Source organism: Camelus dromedarius, unplaced genomic scaffold (genome assembly GCF_036321535.1).
Source record: "Camelus dromedarius isolate mCamDro1 unplaced genomic scaffold, mCamDro1.pat HAP1_SCAFFOLD_164, whole genome shotgun sequence".
Taxonomy (NCBI): Eukaryota; Metazoa; Chordata; class Mammalia; order Artiodactyla; family Camelidae; genus Camelus; species Camelus dromedarius.
In genome coordinates, this window is record NW_026989842.1 from 529558 (window position 1) to 547102 (window position 17545).

The 17545-nt window shown below is 52.9% G+C and overlaps 2 long non-coding RNA genes across 2 annotated transcripts; both read right to left on the minus strand.

The window, feature by feature from the left end:
- Positions 1-2596: 2596 nt before the first annotated feature.
- On the minus strand, positions 2597-10492 carry LOC135320916 (uncharacterized). Its single transcript, XR_010380291.1, has 8 exons — positions 10442-10492; positions 9686-9819; positions 7060-7146; positions 6562-6712; positions 5387-5510; positions 3546-3663; positions 3061-3275; positions 2597-2659 (listed from the first exon to the last, which is right to left on the minus strand). It is a non-coding gene; the product is annotated as an uncharacterized LOC135320916 (long non-coding RNA).
- Positions 10493-10522: 30 nt separating this feature from the next.
- LOC135320907 (uncharacterized) lies at positions 10523-15601 on the minus strand. Its single transcript, XR_010380254.1, has 3 exons — positions 15486-15601; positions 11915-12124; positions 10523-11355 (listed from the first exon to the last, which is right to left on the minus strand). It is a non-coding gene; the product is annotated as an uncharacterized LOC135320907 (long non-coding RNA).
- Between the last annotated feature and the right edge of the window lie 1944 nt (positions 15602-17545).

Genomic DNA, 17545 nt, shown 5'->3' on the forward strand with positions numbered 1-17545 from the left:
GGCAGGTGAGGGATTTTTATATCAGCTCTGTCTTCTACTGTGACTGCCTGGGTGACATCCGACAAGGAATTCTCAAAAGCCTGAGCTTTTCCTTTCAGGAATAATCTAATTAACAAATCTCGCTGACCACTCAACCAATGTGATGTGAAGATCAATGATTTACACAGGAGTACAACATTCACTAGGTCGTGGATTTAGAATCAGAGAAAAATCATTTGAGAAAGATTGACAGAATTTAGCTTTAATGCAAATTTAAGTATTCTTACCTTTCAGTAAATCATCTTCCCCTACTTATCACTTCACCCAAGTTTAAAAGATATTTGAGAACAGGGATGAGTGTGCCAGCAATCTGTGACCCAATAACCTAAAATGTCACCTAGGAAAAAGAGAGGAGTAACACATTTTTAAAAAGCATGGTGAGGATGGCGGGGCCATCCCCCAACTCCAGACTAAGAAGCTCTAAGTAATAGATTTCCTGCCTGCCTGGGGCATCAGCTGATGTGAAAACCCACCCAGAAACCTCACTGTCCAGCAACTCTTCCGTAACACAGGCTACACTTCCTCAGAATTAAGAATAGGGTCAAGTAACCCCTTTGCTGAAGAATAAAGACAAAGGAGAACAAGAGGTTTCTGCCCCTCCCCAGGGGAGAGCCCAGACCTTGGGCTGCATGCACTGCGCCCACCTCCCAGGAGAAGAATTAACTGGAGAAGGGCGTTCTGCGAAACTGGGGCAGCAAAGTTTGAGATGGGAACAAATTGACCAGCTGGCCAGGGACAGCCCCCTTCGTCGCTGCCTTGGCAGCTGCCTCCGCCCCCTCAGCACACCCTGCCCACCTCCAGTGGCTAAGCTGTCAGGGAAACTGTGCTTTGGGACCTGGGGCAAAAGAGGCTGCCCCCAGGCCAAGCTGCGGAAGAGATGGGAGCTAAACCACCAGCTCCCAAGCGGCAGGCTCCATACCCCAGCCAACACCCCGCCTCCCCCTCACCCTACTGCAACCCCGGGGCAATATGACCCGGAGAAACGTGACCTGGGAACGAGGGTCAGCCACGTCATGCCTCCAGAGAGATGGGAGCTTAACCTTCACCTCGCCAGGGGCAGCCACTCTCTCCTCTCCAACACCTGATCTCACCGCGCCAACCTCCCAGGAGCAACCTGACCGGGTGTGGGGTGTCAGGCGAATCTTGCGCGGGAGAGGCCATTCCCAGGCCAGGTCAGTGGAGAGGAGAAGAAGTGGCCCCATTAGGACGGGCAGCCGGACCTCGCAGCTGCCTCTGCCCTTCGACCGCATCGCGCCCTTCTCCCAGGGGCAAGCTGACCTGGAGACGGGCATCCGGCTTCTTGGGCAGCAGAGGACGCCCCCAGGATTGGCAGCGGGGAAGAGGAGAGCAAATTGACAGGCTCAGCGCTGCAGGTCTTCTACCCCCGCCGTCGCCACCCCCGCACCTTAAAGGCACCGCCCAGGGCACCCCTCCCCCAGCAGGTTGAATGGGACAGGTGTGTCTGGTGATCTGGGGGAGGAGAGGCCACTCCCACACCAGGCAATCGGGGAGACGGGAGCCAATCCACCAGCTCCCCAAGGCAGCCACCTACCCCTGAAGCAGCCACCTCTCTTGCCCCCTGACCTCACGGTGGCCTCCTCTAGGGAGCAGGCTGACCTGGAGATGGACGTCCAGCGAACTTGGGACAACAGAGACAGCCCTCAGGGCAAACCATGGGGGGAAATGGGAGCAAATGGACCGGCTCCATGGGAAAACCCGCCGCTGCTGCCACCACCCCCAACGTACCACGCCCGCCTCCCGGGGTCAGGCCGACTAGGATACACGTGTCCCGTAACCCAGGGCAACAGAGACCGCCCCTAGGACAAGCCGCGGGGAAGATGGGAGCAAATGGGCCCGCTCCCCCGATGCAGGCCCCCGACCCCCGCCACCCGTGTACCCTGACTACCCTGCCTCCCGCCCCCAGCAGGCAAAGTGGGACAGGGGTGTCCGGGGACCTGGCGCAGCAGAGGCCGCCTGCAGGCCACGCGGCACAGACATGGGAGCTAATACACAAGCTCCCCCGGGGCAGCCTCCCTATCCCCGCAGCCACCACCTTACCAGCCCCCTGACTGCACCGCACCCATCTCCCAGGTGCAACCTCACCTGGAGTCGGACCGCAGGCAAATCTCCGGCGGCAGAGGTCGCCCTCAGGCCAGGCCGCGCGGGACAGAAGAAATGGAGCAGCTCCCTGGAACGGACCCCCTCCCCCTGCAGCCGCCGCCGCCGCCTCCCAGGGGCAAGCTCACCTGGAGACCGGCGTCCCGCCTCTACGGCAGCAGAAGCTGCCACTGGCTCCGCCGCGGGGGAGAGCTGAGCGAACTGACTGGCTTCCGCGCGGCAGCCCCCCTAACCCCGTGGGCCCCGCACATTAATGGCACCGTCCCCACTCAGCAAGCTGAGCGGGACAGGCGTGTACGGTGACCAGGGGCAGCAGAGGCCGCTCCCAGGCCCGGCAGCCGGGAGAAGGCAGCTATTCCAACAGTTCGCCAGAGGCAGCCGTGCTCCGCCCCCCTGTCGCTGCCGCTGCCCCCTGACCAAACCGCCCCACCTCCCAGGAGCAAGCTTACCTGGAGTCCAACATCTGGCGAATCTCCAGCGGCCAAGGCCCCCCTAGGCCAGGCTGCAGGGAAGAGAAGAAATCGACCGGCTTGCCCGGGCAGCCTCCCACGCACCGCCGCCTCCGCCGCCCCAAACGATTGGACTAGCCTCCCGGGGTCAGGCTGACTGCGAGGATGTGCACTTGCCTTCTAATCCTGGCCACGTGCCTGAGCACCTCCCTGCATCCCTACACTCCCCGCACCTCTGCACCCCTGCCACTATCTGCACTTCTGCACTGCCTGCACTTCTGCACCCCTGCACCCCCGCATCCCCTGAACTGCCTGCGCCCTCCACAGCCCCTGCACCCCTGTCACCAGTTACACTTTTGCACTGCCTACACTCCTGCACCTCTGCATGTCCCACACACCACCTCTTGGGCCTGTGGCAGAGTCTCTGCTGTTAGACCAATGCACAGGAACTCACATCTTTGCCAGTATATGATGCATCAGTGGACGTCTGGGGTTGGCTGCAGGAAGGTACATGTTCCCGGTCACTAGCCTGGGCCACTAGGGTGATCTCTCTGAGGTCACCAAGGGCGGGCTCAGAGATGCTGTTTTCCGGGAAGAGAGGAGTTGAAACAGGTCTTGAGGGCAGAGCTGTGCTCAACAGGCCGTCCACGCTTCATGTTTTACACAGGGCTTCGGAGAAGTGAAATGGATCCAGCCAAGTAAGACCGGCCTGCTGTACGCCCACCTCAGTCCTGGGCTCTGAGTCAGACCGACTGGCTCCCACACTCACGGCCCAGTTTTGGTACCTGAATGGTCTCTTTGAGGCATCCCATCAGTTCTCAGGAAGAAGTCTGGCTGCTTCCACCCCATGGCCCTCCTTCCTGTGCTGGCCTCAGGAAGTTTCCTTATTTGGGGAAGAAGGCAGCCCACCCCCTACCCCACCCCTCACCATGCTCTCACCCAGGCTGCAGCTCTCGCTGCCCATCAGAGTCTGGAAAGCCATCCCTCTTCAGTTATGTCCCTTCTGAGATGGACTTGCTTCCACTCAATTCTAGGCGAGGATGCACCATGGAATGCACTGGGTAAGAGAACCAAAATAAATAATTTCTTCTGTGAGGTTTTCTGTTTATCTACTGGGATGGGCTGTGTGTAGTTTGCTACAGCTATTGGTATGAGAGGCTAAAACAGCCTGTGTGTCCTTGTTTTCATCTCCCCACTGTCTTTGGGTTTTCCCTTGACACTCCTGAGACATTTACTTCTTTTAGTTTTATTCCTGTTATTACACAGGGGCCCTACTGACATGGAGGTAAGGTGTTGGGGGAGCAGGACAGAGCAGGGCATCTGTAGTCCTGTGATTAGTTCTCATTGAGCCTATGCCCTGAGCTGTGACCTCCACAAGTGTGTCTCTTTCCCCCCACCCCAATTTGGGTGAGACAGAAGGGATTTCCCTTCTCCCAGGTTGGTTAGGCTCTGGTAAAATAATTTCTCATTAAAAAAACAAACAAACAAAAAACAACTTCCCCAAATGAAACAGAATGTTTTGGGTATATTTCAATAGAGTTATTTTCTCCTTTCCAGGCAGGAAGCATGAGGAGTTATCCTCTGAGGCCTTCATTCTGAGAACAGGACACGGTCCTGGAGGTAAAATGCATGAAAAAGAGCAGGGGGCCCCTCTGACTGGCCCCCTGGAGTTGTCACACTCGGACTTCCCCACGCTGAGATTTCCACTGGCCTCAGGGACCTGTTAAATCTGCCTGCCCTGGGGGTTGTTACAAAAGCGGGTTCTGCCCTGGGAGCTGTGACTCGCCAAGCCTGCCTGGCTGCCTCTCTGTGTTGGGAGCAGATTTTCCCCTCATTTTTCTGGGATCTAAGAAGTACAGTGGGATTGCAGCTCCCTCAGCTCTGGTGTTGTTTTCAGGACAGAAGGAGAAATTTCTGAGCTCCACACGAGCTGGAACAAAGGCTGGAATCCTCCCCTCCTCTGCCTCCGTGCAATAAGTTTCTGTGGTTCTAGCCGAGTTTCTGAAGATGTGGATTTAAACACACACATCCCAGCCCCTACAGGAGCACACAGTCCCATAAATCCCCCCAGTTTCCACTGGTAACTACTGAGCTGATGGGGACACGGGTTTCGGGTCCACAGAGGCCTGACTGCACTACTTGCTCCGTGGCCTATTAACGTGGTTGCTCTGGGTCTTGTCTGAAGTGGCTTGCTTACCGCACCTGGTACATGGGAAACACAAAATAAGTTCTAGAAACTTCACTTTTTCTCCCTCCAGGGCCTTCAAACATAGAAAGTATTAAGTGAACTCAGACGGCCTAGTCACCGCAATGAGGTCCGTCCAGCCTGGCTCTCCTGAGTGATGGGCACTGACTTGCACCTTAACTCGGAATAGTAGGGGAACCGCCTTCTTCTGACTGGGCCTCTCCCCACACCGGGCACGCCCTCAGCTGAGACGGTGTCAACTCCCCCATTGAGGTGTGTGCTGGTGGCTTCAGTGTGACCTGGCCCTGCCGGGATATGAACCTGCAGTGAGTGAGGTGGAGGGTCGGGTGGAGAGGGGTCCCTTCTGGGGTGGCAGGGGGCCCGGTAGCACCCAGCCCGGCCTGGTGCCTGGGGCTCCCTAACACCTCCTACAGCTCCTGGGTTGGCTCCGGTCCTGGCCAATCCATACACCCTCCCAGCATCTTCTCATTAAGTCCCTTTTTGCTTTTATCAGCGAGAGGTGGCTTCTGTTGCTTGTTCAGTGAAACAGTACATAGGGAAACCAGACTATTTCTAACATCAGTAAAATACCAACCTCAGTTATCTCGCCGGGCAGAACGTGCAGCACAAAGGCCTGCACAGGGCTGTGCGAACGGCTTACGTGAAGGGTCCTCATCATCTGTCTTCAGAGATGCAGAAGCTGGTGGTTCAGGTAAAACCTCAGGGAGGGATTGAGGAATCCAAAGCTGGTTGGTTTCAAAGGCTAACTGGTCAGACCAGACCCCTGAGCTGTGGTCAGAAGCCTAGCTCAACATCACTCAGACTCAGCACCATAAGTGCCAGGTGGGGGTGGTGGTGTTCCCTTTGCAGGCTCTCATTGGGGATTCACTGTAGTCCCTTAAATGCAGCAGAGATTCCAGCCCCCTTAGCCCCCACCCTGCGTGTTCCATGACACAAATCCCGGGAGTGTTTAATTTTCATCTTTGTTTAGGAGGATGAAGGAGGGGCAAGAGGAGACATAAATTCATACTGACTGACACAAGGTCACAGCCAGTACCTCCTCCTTGGAGAGATATGTGCTCCCAAAGTGGTGGCTGGGGGGCTGGGCGGAGACCCTCCACTGGTCCCAGAGGGACTCCCTCATCTGGCCACAACTGATGGGTTGGACAACAGATCCAGAGGGAGACAGAGCATCTTTCCTGGGAATTTGGAACTGACACACAGAAATCAAGTTCACTCATCTGGGGATTGGCGAGGGGCGGTGGTTGGAAGTCAAATGAAACCAGAGCATGAGAGAAAGTTAGAAGTGAAAGAGAGAGAGACAGAGAGACTGAGCTTGTGAGAGCAAATAGTCAGAAAGAAGGAAAACAATCAGGGGACAGAGGAATTCCAGCTCTTGACTGTCTAGTCTGTCCTAGCCCATCAACGACCCCGCGGGATGGTTAATAAAATTCCAGTTTTGCAGATAAGGATAAAGGCTGAAAGAGGTGGGGGCTGGGTTTGGGTGCACAGTTAATTCAAGTGCCGCTGGACCCCTCATTTCCCATTGCCTGAAGGCACTGTAATCCTCACTGGGACCCCTGCGGTCCCCTGACAGCCCAGCACCCTGATCAAATGGCCCCTGCGGGAGTGGGAACCCCTCTGAGCGTGAAGAGTTCCCTGAACCGAGATGCCATGCATCAGCAGGCTCCTGCACACCCCAGGTTAACATCTCCCCAGCTGTGCAGTCTCCCGACCCACTTCCCTCCCTGCCAGGCACCCCTTCCTTACCACCGAGTGTACTGCAGGAATTCAGACACAGGGATGCCCAAAGCAACACGAGCCCACCGGCTATACAAACAGCAGACTCCCAGCCCCACCTGGGTTCCGAGGGGACAGTAGGCGTCCTCAGCTTCCATGTGTCTAAGACAATCTTCTTCAGCTGGAGGTTATAGAGAAAAATAAAAGGTCCAAAACATAGTTCAGTGAGGAATTCCTCCAAGGACCTGACTCCAGAGACTACAACCAGGGGTCCCTACCCCCCGGACTTGGGGTGAAGGTGGATTATTGATCAGCACAACCTCCGGTGGCCCAGCTCCTCAACTTGGCTGCCCAGAGTGGGCTGGGGGAATGGGTAAAGCCAGGGCACTCAGGAAGAGCACAGAGGACCTGATCTCCCCTCTCCGCACTTGTAAACCCTTCCTCAAATCTCAAGGCATCTGACAGAGAGCAGCCACCACAATAAGGAGATGCTCCCATTTCTTCACTCACTCCAGTCTGTTCACTTACGTGCTGAGCATCCACTGGGTCCCAGGACATGACACATAGGATGGCCGATGGGACAGGCTTGGTCCTTCCCCCTGGACCCTGTTCAATCTGATGGAAGAATGATCACTCATAAAGAGTTTTTCAAAATTATACAGAGACCAAAGACAAACTGCAGAGTGAACCAAATTTAAAAATATATATGAAGATCCCCCAGTCTCCCCGCCTAAGGTTAACAGCATAAAGCAAAAAGATGTTGCCTTTGATCACCAAGGAAGTTGTCACCCCCTCTCAGGTGGAAAGGACAGTTATTCTTTGAGCAGGACACAGAAGTGCTCCATCGGATTGGACCAGGGCATCTACAGTCATTCAGCAAATGTGTATAAGCTCCTACTACGTACGGGAATCTCCTAACTAGACCAATTCACAAGGTTCTCGGGCTTTATCAGTCAACAAAATAGACATGACTCCCCATCACTGGGGGCTCAGAGTTTTAGTAGAGGAAACAGGCAGCATGTTGGGGGTAGTAAGAGCTTGGAAAAATTAAAAAAAAAAAAAGAGTGATATGAGCAAACTCCGGTGATGGCGGTGGGGTGGGAGGCAGGCAGGAGGGAATAAGGCAATCCTGGCAGATCTCACGGAGTAATGAACTTGAAGCAGAATAGATCCGGAGGAAGAAGGAAGAGCCGGAGTCAGAGGCCCCCTGAGTGAGGGGGAGAGTGTGGGCAGAGAGGCAGAGCACGCCGGGTCCTGAGGCCTTTGTGATGACTTTGGCTCCTAATGAAATGATGACCCGTTTAGTGAGTTTTGAGGGGAGGGGTGATATAGTCCAACTTAAGCTTTTGTGTTTGTGTTTTTTTGTGGGAGGTAATTTATTTATTTTAATGAAGGTGCTGGGGATTGAACCCAGGATCTCTTTTTTTTTTTAACATTTTTTATTGATTTATAATCATTTTTGAACCCAGGATCTCTTGCATGCTAAGCATGCGCCCTACCACTGAACTAAACCCACCCCATCAATGTATGTTTTGCAGGCTCCCTCTGACTCTGTGTGGATGAGAGATTGTAGGAAAGCAAAGATGGAAACAGGAGGCTATTGGTGTCCAGGAAGGGCTGAAGGTGGCTCTTAGGAGGGCGGGGAGCAGGGAGCAGGTGGTTAATGAAGACAGAATACCCAGAATTTTCTAACAAGCTGGATTTGCTGTCTGTGTGTGTAAGAGAAAGACAGAAAGAACATTGTTCCAACATCTGGACCTGGACAATGGGAGGGATGTCCTCTCCATCCACAAGGGATGGGACAAGGTGGGGCTGAGCAGGTGGAAAGGGGCTGGTATCAGCTCAGTTCTTCAATGTCATGGTTAAGGTGTGTATTACGTATTGCCACAGAAATGCCTAATAGGTAGAGGAGTCTGTTTTCTTTTTCTTTTTAACATTTAAAAAATATAATTTAAATGTATTAATTGTATTATGTGAATGATTTGGGAAGTTTGTTTCATGCCAAGGTATATGTTATATATAGCCAAATGGAAAATATATCAGAAAGGGGAGAAATGAGGGCTTTCACATAAACTGACTGTCCATAACGTAGGTAAAATTTCAATAAAACCAGTGTTCAGTGAAAAAACCTCATCTTGGTGTTACATAAAAATAAATGAAAAAGGACTATGTTAATGTATCATTATTTCATGTTACATAATAGCCCCAAACAAACACACTGTTTAACTATGAGGCTTGTAGAAATGCTATTCGCTTTTTCCACATAAATACAGAAATGCAGAAAGGTTCTAAGTTAGAATAAGCATCTTAGTGGAAATAATACAGATTTGAGCATTTTACATGATATATATATTTACTGATACAAAATTTGGAAAAGTAATTACATAGTAGAACATATGTATGAATGTGAAAGCAAGATTAATGAAAGAAAAAGAATGTGAGTCTCAGGGATAAAGGTCCAGATGGAAAGGGCAAATCAGGGAGTTTTGGAGAAATCGAGAAATTGATGGCATGCCACTTTCCAAGGCTGGGTTGCTTCCACCAAAGGAATAGCAGAGAGAGAGATGAGAGGCCCAGGAGCCAACCCTGGGGCACACCCACAGTGTATGTTTGGGAAAAAGAGGAGACATTGGCAAAGGACCAGCCAGTAGACCAAAAGCAGAAAACAGACTGAGCGATGGGCTGGAGTTTAAGTGAAGCAGGAACACGGGGGAGGAGGGATGGAAGAGCTGGGTCAAATGCTGCCGAGGGTCTACTCATGATGAGGACTGAAAATTGACCACTATATTTAGCAACGTGTGGTCACTGATGGCCTTGACAGAGCAGTTTCCATAGAGCGAGGGATCAGGGGAAGAGCCAGAGTGGGTGTAAAAGGGGATGGCTCAAGAGAAGATGCAGACAGTGAGTTTAAACAACTCCTTAAATATTTGCTGCAAAGACACAGGGTGGCAATTGGTGGGGGTGAATTAGGGTCAAGGAGTGCTGTTTGTTTCTTTTAAGAAGATGGACGTTTATATACTGATGGGAGCCAACTAGCAGGAGAACAAAATAGATGAGGTAGTGAAAGAGAGGATGGTTTTGGGAGTGACAACCCAGAGAAGATGGGAGGGATGGGGCCCTGGGGACTTTTCGAGGAATTGGCTTTCGATGTTACCTGTAATAAGAGGTGGGGCACCGAGAGTGAGGTCACAGACAACACTAGGTGAGCGGATGTGCTGGGAGTTGCTTGTGAAACTTCTCTTCTGTTGGCTTGTTTGCTTGTTCAAAGTAGAAAAGTAACCTTATCAGCTGAGGGATGAGGAGGAAGAAAGAGTTACTGGAGCCATGAGAAGAAGATAAGAAAGAGCCTTCCAGGGAGAATGGGACAGTGAAAAGAGCAGGGGGAGATGGGGGAGTGCGCTCCCAGAAAGTTACATTTTCTCTTTGACGTCCCCAAATGTGTGATGTGTGATTACCCTTCCTGCTGTCTACGAAATAAAAATTAAGTATGGTTCAGAGGAAATGCTATTTCATTCTAAGAGGCTACCTGTTTCTCAGGAATGGCCATCTTAAACTGCAAATATTACAAAAAATGTTGAAAAGATGAACCTGTGTACCTAAAATCCCCTATTTTCTATTAACCTGGTTACTATTTAATTCCCCTATCAATAACTCATAACCAATACTGCCATGATGGAGGTACACTGATGCTTAAAAGGAAATGAGATCTGTATCCTTTTCCTAAATTCCATGGCTTCCTTAATATACAGTTCCCCTTGGAATTTAGGAATGTCTGGTATAAGAAGTGAGAAACAGTTTGAGAAAATCCCGGCTCAGAATTACACAGCACAACCGCATCTCAGAAGTATATACAGCCGTAAAGAATTTTAGAAGCAAAACTCCGTAACTACTCTTAAAGACTTTTGCAAACCTGGGCCTGCCCAGATGTTTCCAAACTGGAAAGGGACTCCAATCACTTGCCTGTTACCGGACCAGAGGCTGACCAGCCTTTTCTGTAAAAGCGAGAGAGTAAATATTTTCAGTTTTGCAGATCATTTTGTTGTAACCATGCAGGTCTGCAATAAGAAAGCTAAGAGCACTGGGAGACAGGAAACAAATGGGCATGCCCACACCCTCCCTTCCACTCAGGGCAGCTTCTCTGTGGTGGGCAGTTTTGCCACAATAACTTGTTTCTTTGTTTCCATTGGTTTCTTTTTTTCCACCTTACTGCTCAAGCTCAGAAATTCAGGTGGTCCTGGTCCTTCAGCATCCATGCAGAGAGAAGGCTGAGTGGGGTTGGGAACCCCACCTGATGGAGAAGAGAGATTGCTGGGAGGGACACTACGGCGGCCACCATGACACGAGACAATCACACCTTCTGGGGTGAAAGGGAATGAAGACAAGGGAGGGACAGAGCAGTGGGACCCCTAGGTCGCCTGCCAGGCTTTCTCTCCCTCCACAGCCACCCTGGGTGCCTGGGGGGTGTTGGGATTCAGCTACGGTGATTAGGCTGAAGGGACTCAATATAAAGGACCATCCAGCTCCTCACTAGGTTCCAAACGCAGCCCCTCAAAGTCCACCCTCTGAGTTTCTGGAACTCAGCTGGAAGAATAAATGAGCAGGCCAGATCCAGAGCCCAAGCCAAACACGACGGTAGTCACGTGGGGTTGTAACCCCATGCTCAGTGGTAGGGGACGCCTTGCAAATCTGCAGAAATCCCTGTTCCACCTCATTCCTGGGGGAAACCCCAGATCTCCTTCTGCTCTGTCTGTTCTTCTCTTGATGCTATTGTCCTGGATGGATGCAGAGTCTTTGAACCTGGCCCTCCAAACGTACATAAGCAGCCTGTTCGATAAAACAAATTATGCACTTTTTCACATTTGCCAGTTTTTTGATTCCAGAAATTTTGCGGGACTCATTCTCACAGTCTCCTGTGCCCCCACCACTTGGTGGCCCTCTGCTCATGGAAACACCATTTCCCACAACTGCACCCTGCCTCCCAGCTGGTCAGAGGGGAAAGTCCCACAAAGACACAGGTGTTTGTGAGGATCCTGTCCCCAAGCAGAAAGCCTACTCCTGGAGCCACGGACAGGGATCTGGCCTCCTGAGCCGCTCAGCTCTAATTCAAAGCCTAAACTGGGGGCCCCGAACATTGCTGAATGACTTTCTGAGTCACCTGGACTGGAGGGGCCTGATTTTTCTTTCCAGGAATGGATGTAGTGCAGCCTCCATTTTCAGGGCTGATATTGACGATGGATCTAGTTCCCCCCACTGCACCGCAGGAAGGAGAGGCCCTTCCATCCCACAGCTTGGAAACCCAGCCCAGGTAAGTTCTGAAGCAGTGTATTGCTGCCAGGTCCAGTATCCCTGCAGAGTGGCCTCTGTCCCTGAATGAGCCCCTTACCTGGGCCTTTTCTGCCCCGACACAACCACACCCCAGTCTGTGCCAGAGATCTGGGGCTCTGTGTGTCCAGGGCACACAGTTGGGACCTGAGCCAGGTGTCCACTGGGCCTCAAGGGGGAGAGGTCTGCCTCTGCATCAGGGGAAGGTGATCTCTCATGGCTGGCAGGACGCTCTCAATATGGACCTCCAGGCGCCCAGGGAGCAGTTTCCCTGCAGGTGTTAGAAGCCATCATCAAGAGGGCAGGCCCCTCTTTGTGCAGACCATCCCGCAGTGCTGGGCCCACGTGCTGACCACAGAAACCTACATGTCCCCAGGTTACCCCAGGCAACCTCACAAATTCGTCACTTGGTGACCTGGGTACCACGGGATCATTGGCCATCCCATGAGGGTGGTCCTTGAAGGCATGGACTCCAGGTGCTCCCGTTAAGAAATCCCCCTGGGTTTCTGTGGTCACAGAGCCCACACCAGAAGATTCTAGTCCTGCAGTGACCACCACAGCAGTCACCTCCCCTGTGCATGTCCAGGAACAAATGACAGCAATTTATTGCCAGGAATCGTGATGAACAAGGGGGTGGGATTCCATACTAGTTTTAGGATCCTGGTAACTCACTCTGCACCCCAAAAAGCATCCATGAGAAATGTGTTTATTGGGATATCTGTGCCCCTAGAAGAGCTGTTCCTCAGGGCTCCTGGGACCCTCCAGCCCCTCTCAAGGTTCTCAGAGCTTGGGTCTAAATTTCTATCTCCCTCCTTTGGTGTACAGCCACCTGTGTCTCGTGATCACAGGTCACTTTATTGCATGACTTGGCATGTTCTTAGTTCTCGTCCTCCACCCCTGCACTAGACTCCCACGATGTTCCCACTGACCCTTGGCTCCCTGGGTGGGTCAGGGGGCCCTAAGTCTGCACCCTTCACTCTCCTCCTCTACCCCCAACTCTGAGGCCACCCCTAGGTGGACTGGAAGGTGTTTGTAAATGAGTCTTACACAAGGACATGACTGGACAAAGCAGGGCTCCACCCCCGGAAAGCACACCTGCTCCCTTCTCTGATGAGGACCCCACAGCCCCACATTGCCTCCAGGAGTCTACTCAGCACACAGTCCCCCAGTTCTGGGCAAGGCGTCTCCCTGGAATCCTTGCTTCCAGGCAGAGTCTCTCTGTCCTTCTGAGTTTAGAGTTGTTCCCATGTTCCTGAGCACCAAGGTGCCCAGCACAGACCCTTCACTGACCTGGAGAGACAAGGAAGATATGTGGCCACAGGTATCACAGGACAAACCTGCTGGGACCCCAGGCCAAAGGGCCATCCTTCTGCCTTCTCAGGTGTGGATCCCGTGGTACCTTTTTGCAGGGGGCCCAAATGGGGAGTGGGGCCCAAAGCAGTTCATGGGGCTCTCTGGGCAGGGAAGACTTGGGCCAGGCAGCCTTGCCTGGTTTCCCTCCTGGGGCACTCTGAAAACTCCTGCTCCTCTGGCTGTGGCTGGAGGCCCCCCAAACTTCAGGGCGGGGCCCTTTCTCTCAGCCTCCACTGCCTCCAAAGCCACGCTGGAGCTGGCATGGGGAAAGAGCTTTCTTGCCCTCTTGTGGCCAAGCTGCCAGAGGTGGATGCTGCGGGGAACTGGAAAGAGTTAGCAGTTGCTCAGATGTGAGTGGTTAGGCAATTTGACACCCTGTCAACTAGCCTTAAACATTGGAAAGAGGGCTTTCCCGGGAAAGCTGGAAGTTACTTTCAGTAATTTGTTTAAAGATTTCTTTTTTTTTCCCTTAAGGACTCATAAAACCTCTCCCAGGTCATTCCTGGTATGGACCATTATCCAGGGATCAATTGGGAAATGCAGGAGGAGAGGGGTGGGGGTAGGGGAGAGGGTAGGGGAGATCAGAGCCCACAGAGAGGAGATGCCCCTCCTAGGAGCCACAAACTGGGCAGTGGCTGCTGGCATCCAGCTCTCCTGTTCTCAGGCCCATTTCATCTGTGGGGTGTTTCCAAAAGAAACAATGGTGGAAGGGCCATGGAGGACCCCTAGACCTCCCAGAATAGACAGGGGGAGCAGAGTCACCATGCTGGCCCAGAGCTTGGAGACAGACCTGCAGTGGAGACCACAGGTCTTCTGAGAAGCCAGTTTTGAAATAAAGGCAGTATGCGCTGGAATACCCATTTCGAGCAATTGCTTCATCATAGACATGTAATTTACATAGTTCTTCTCACCACGAAACTGTTCCCAACACGCTACATGAATGACGGCTTCAACACACATTCATTTCTGAGATGTGAACAAGTGTAGAGCCGCTCTTTCTTCCAGGATAATGGGCATGGTTACACCTAGGAAAGCTTACCAAGATTTCTCAGCAACAGCCAATTTCGAAATAAAGGCAGTGTGCGCAGGAAAAGCCGGTTGGAGTGAGGGCTTCCCCATACACATGTAAGTTTTATAGTTCCCCTCACCATGAAACGCTGTTCCCAACATGCTACATGCATGAAGGTTTTGACACACATTCATTTCTAAGAAGTTAGCATGTGGAGAGCCGCTCTTTCATTCAGCATAAAAGGCCTGGTTACACCCAGGAAGATTTACTCAGATGTCTCAGCTGGTTCCTTCACCCAGATTCAAAATAAAGGCCGTTTTTGCTGGGAAAGCCTGTTGGAGCGTGTTCAGAGCTGTTTCGGGCTCTGTCCCAGCTGGAGGGTGCAAACCCCAACCTCCAGAATGAGGGACCAGGACCCCACCGGCCAGGTGGTGTTGCCTTTGCTGGGGAACAGTGATCTTTGGGTTAGATATTTTGCAGCTCTCTCTAAAACCTGTTTTGACTTAAGTTTGCATCCTAGTCACCAGTTTCAGGGCAACAGAAAAAGCATATCCTACATCCCTTTGCACTGAAATCTTCCCAAAAGAGCAAATATTTGCCCATGAAAATACCAGCTGCTCTTCTAAGGCCCCCTAAATACCCAGCAGTGTGGCCGGTGCACTCTTGATCAGGAACAGGATGAGAGGGACCAGCGGTCTTCCAGCAGGCTTGGCCTGATGTGGCAGCTGCGCTGTGGGTCCGTGGTGGGAGGGCCATGCAGGGAATCCTGTTTGAGGGGCCTCTGTGCACGTCTGCATTATGCTCTGAGGTTTCATACAAAGCTCCAGGCATCCTAACTGGTCAGATACAGCCCCCACCCTCGGGCTGGAACCACCAGGACCTCAGTACCTGTAACAGGGACGGTGCCCGGTGTGGGGAGAGGTCATGGGACACTCCGGGGGCAGGGGTAGTGGTGCTGGGGAAGGCAGGGGGTGCAGTGAATGGTGGAGGGAGCAGGGTCCCTTGCTTGGGGGTGAGAGTTCTTGGGGAGACCACAGAGCATGGCACACACAATCCCCACCCCATACCCCAAATTCCTAGCCCCGCCAACACAGGGGCTTTTCTGAACACTCTCACCGTGGCTAGCCTGTAAGACTGCACCTAACCCGGCATCTGGCACCCCTGCCCTATCTCCCCTCTTAGGACAGATCCCGTCTCCTTGGAAACTGCCCAGCAGCGTGAATTCAAGGCCGGCAGCGGGCCTGGAGGATCTGCACTTCAGGTGCCCTACCTGGCCAGCCGTTTGTGCCTTGGCTCAGTCCTCTATCTTGCCCAACGGCAGCCTGGGTCCACGTCCGGTGCAAGGGGAGGCCGCGGAGCCCAGGCTGAGCCACACACACGGACAGGTGAGGGTGCCCCCGCCCCGCTGCCCCACCGCCCCGCAGCCCCGCCCACTGGTGGCAGCACCGCCCCAGCATCCGGCCGGCGCCAGCTGCAGGTGAGGACGTCTGCTCGGCACCGCCCGCCCCGGCCCCGCCCAGCTGCCCCATAAGCCTCCCCCCAGCCCCCGTCCTGGCCGAGCCCTGGCTCCCATTGGCTCCGCAATTTCTGCCCTCTCACGTCTAGCCTCGGGAGGACACAGACGCAAGCGCTAGAGGAGGGCCCCGCGGCGTTGCCATGGCTACATGCGCCGCGCTCTGCGCGGGCCGGTGTGAGCTTCTGGGGCGGGCAGCGGGCTCCGGAAGTGTGCAGCTACCCGGGACCATGGCGGTGCTTGCTGCTGGGGCTGGCGGCTTGCTCGCCTGGGCGACTAGTTCTTGCCTGGTCAGTCGGAGGCCGACATCCTGTCTGGGGCGGCGTCCCACAGACGGTAAACGTACGGCCGCGCCGTTGGCGGGGCCAGTGGACATGGACCGGGGTGGGATCCGGGTTGGTGTGGCTGCCGGGGAGGCTCTGTGGTGCCAGGGAGCGGGTTGGGGCGGGGAGGACAGGGCTGGGGCACAGCCTCGGGCTTTCCTCCCCCTCGGGCACTGGGGCTGGGACCGCGAGTCCGGGTAGCCCTGCTTGGCCGCGGCCTCCCAGAACCCCCGGGAAGGGCAGGCGGAGGACCTGACTTTTATGAAGCGGGGCCTTATCCGGGTTTTGAAGAGCCCCAGAATCAGATGTTGGAATGGGGTGGTTTATCAGCCTTGTTTATCTGCAGGGAAATTTCAGTTCCATCCAGATGTTGGCTCCTTCGGTAAAACTCAGGAATAAGACAAGGGTCATTGCCGATTAGCAGTTATCTAGGGCTTGACTCAAAATAGACTGTGCGGGGTGTAGGGATGGTAGATGGGCCTTCCCTCTCAAAGTTGGCAGTCTTCTGGGATTAGAGGCCCCAGTTGAGGATTACATCTTCATCTGCGGTAATGGAGGTTGTGGGAACATTAACACAGAGAAGGGAGGAGTGTGGCTGCGATAACTCATTAAAGAAGCCAGGACCCTTGCCTGGCTCTTGTGTAGGAGAGTCTCGCCTAGGGTAGGGCAGCAGTTATCAAAGTGTGTCTGAGGCCCCTGAGATGCAAGACTATTTTGATAGAAACGCCGGTATGTCACCTGCCTTTTGCACACTCTTGCACTCCCGAGTTTCCTGTGGGGATTTCCAGGGAAAACCTGGTCTGTGATATCACAAAACAGGGAATTTAGAGGCAGATAGAATTCAGAACTCACCAGTCCAAAAGAGTTTTGCAGAAATTAAAATCACTGCTCTTCTTCTCATTAATGATTTTTGTTTAGAAAAATATACTTATTTTTTGCTTAAGAGTATTAATGGTAACATGTAGTAGGTTGTTATTATTTTTAAGTGAAATCATAAGCATTTTTTAAAGTTCTTATTTAAGTTCTAACACAGGAACTATTGATAGATTTAACCCACATAAACAGCAGCCTTTTGGAATCCTCAGTAATTAAGAGTGTACAGGGGTCTGTAGGCCAAGAAGCTTGAGAGCCCCTGGAGAACGTGTGCTCAGGTACTAGTCAGGTACTTAGCGTTGTTAGACAGATGCCAAGATGTCTTCTGCATGTGCTCCCGGACTAGAAGTAATTGGCCACATGGAGACGGGTGGGCAGTGCCTCCACTATACAAACCAGAAGCTGCTGAATGTGTCTGGATTGTAGGCCATGGGCTGTGCAGGGATTCCCGTTGTATCTGTTCTATCTAAGCCGGGATTCCTGTGCAGAGGCTTGGCCCTGAAGACCCGCTCTCCTTTGCTCCCTGCCAGGTACCTTCTGTGTGACGTCAACCCTCCAGAGGGCTTCAGCCTCCATAGGAGCGTCTGTATCCACATCGCCTTCCTCCTGAAGACCCTGCTG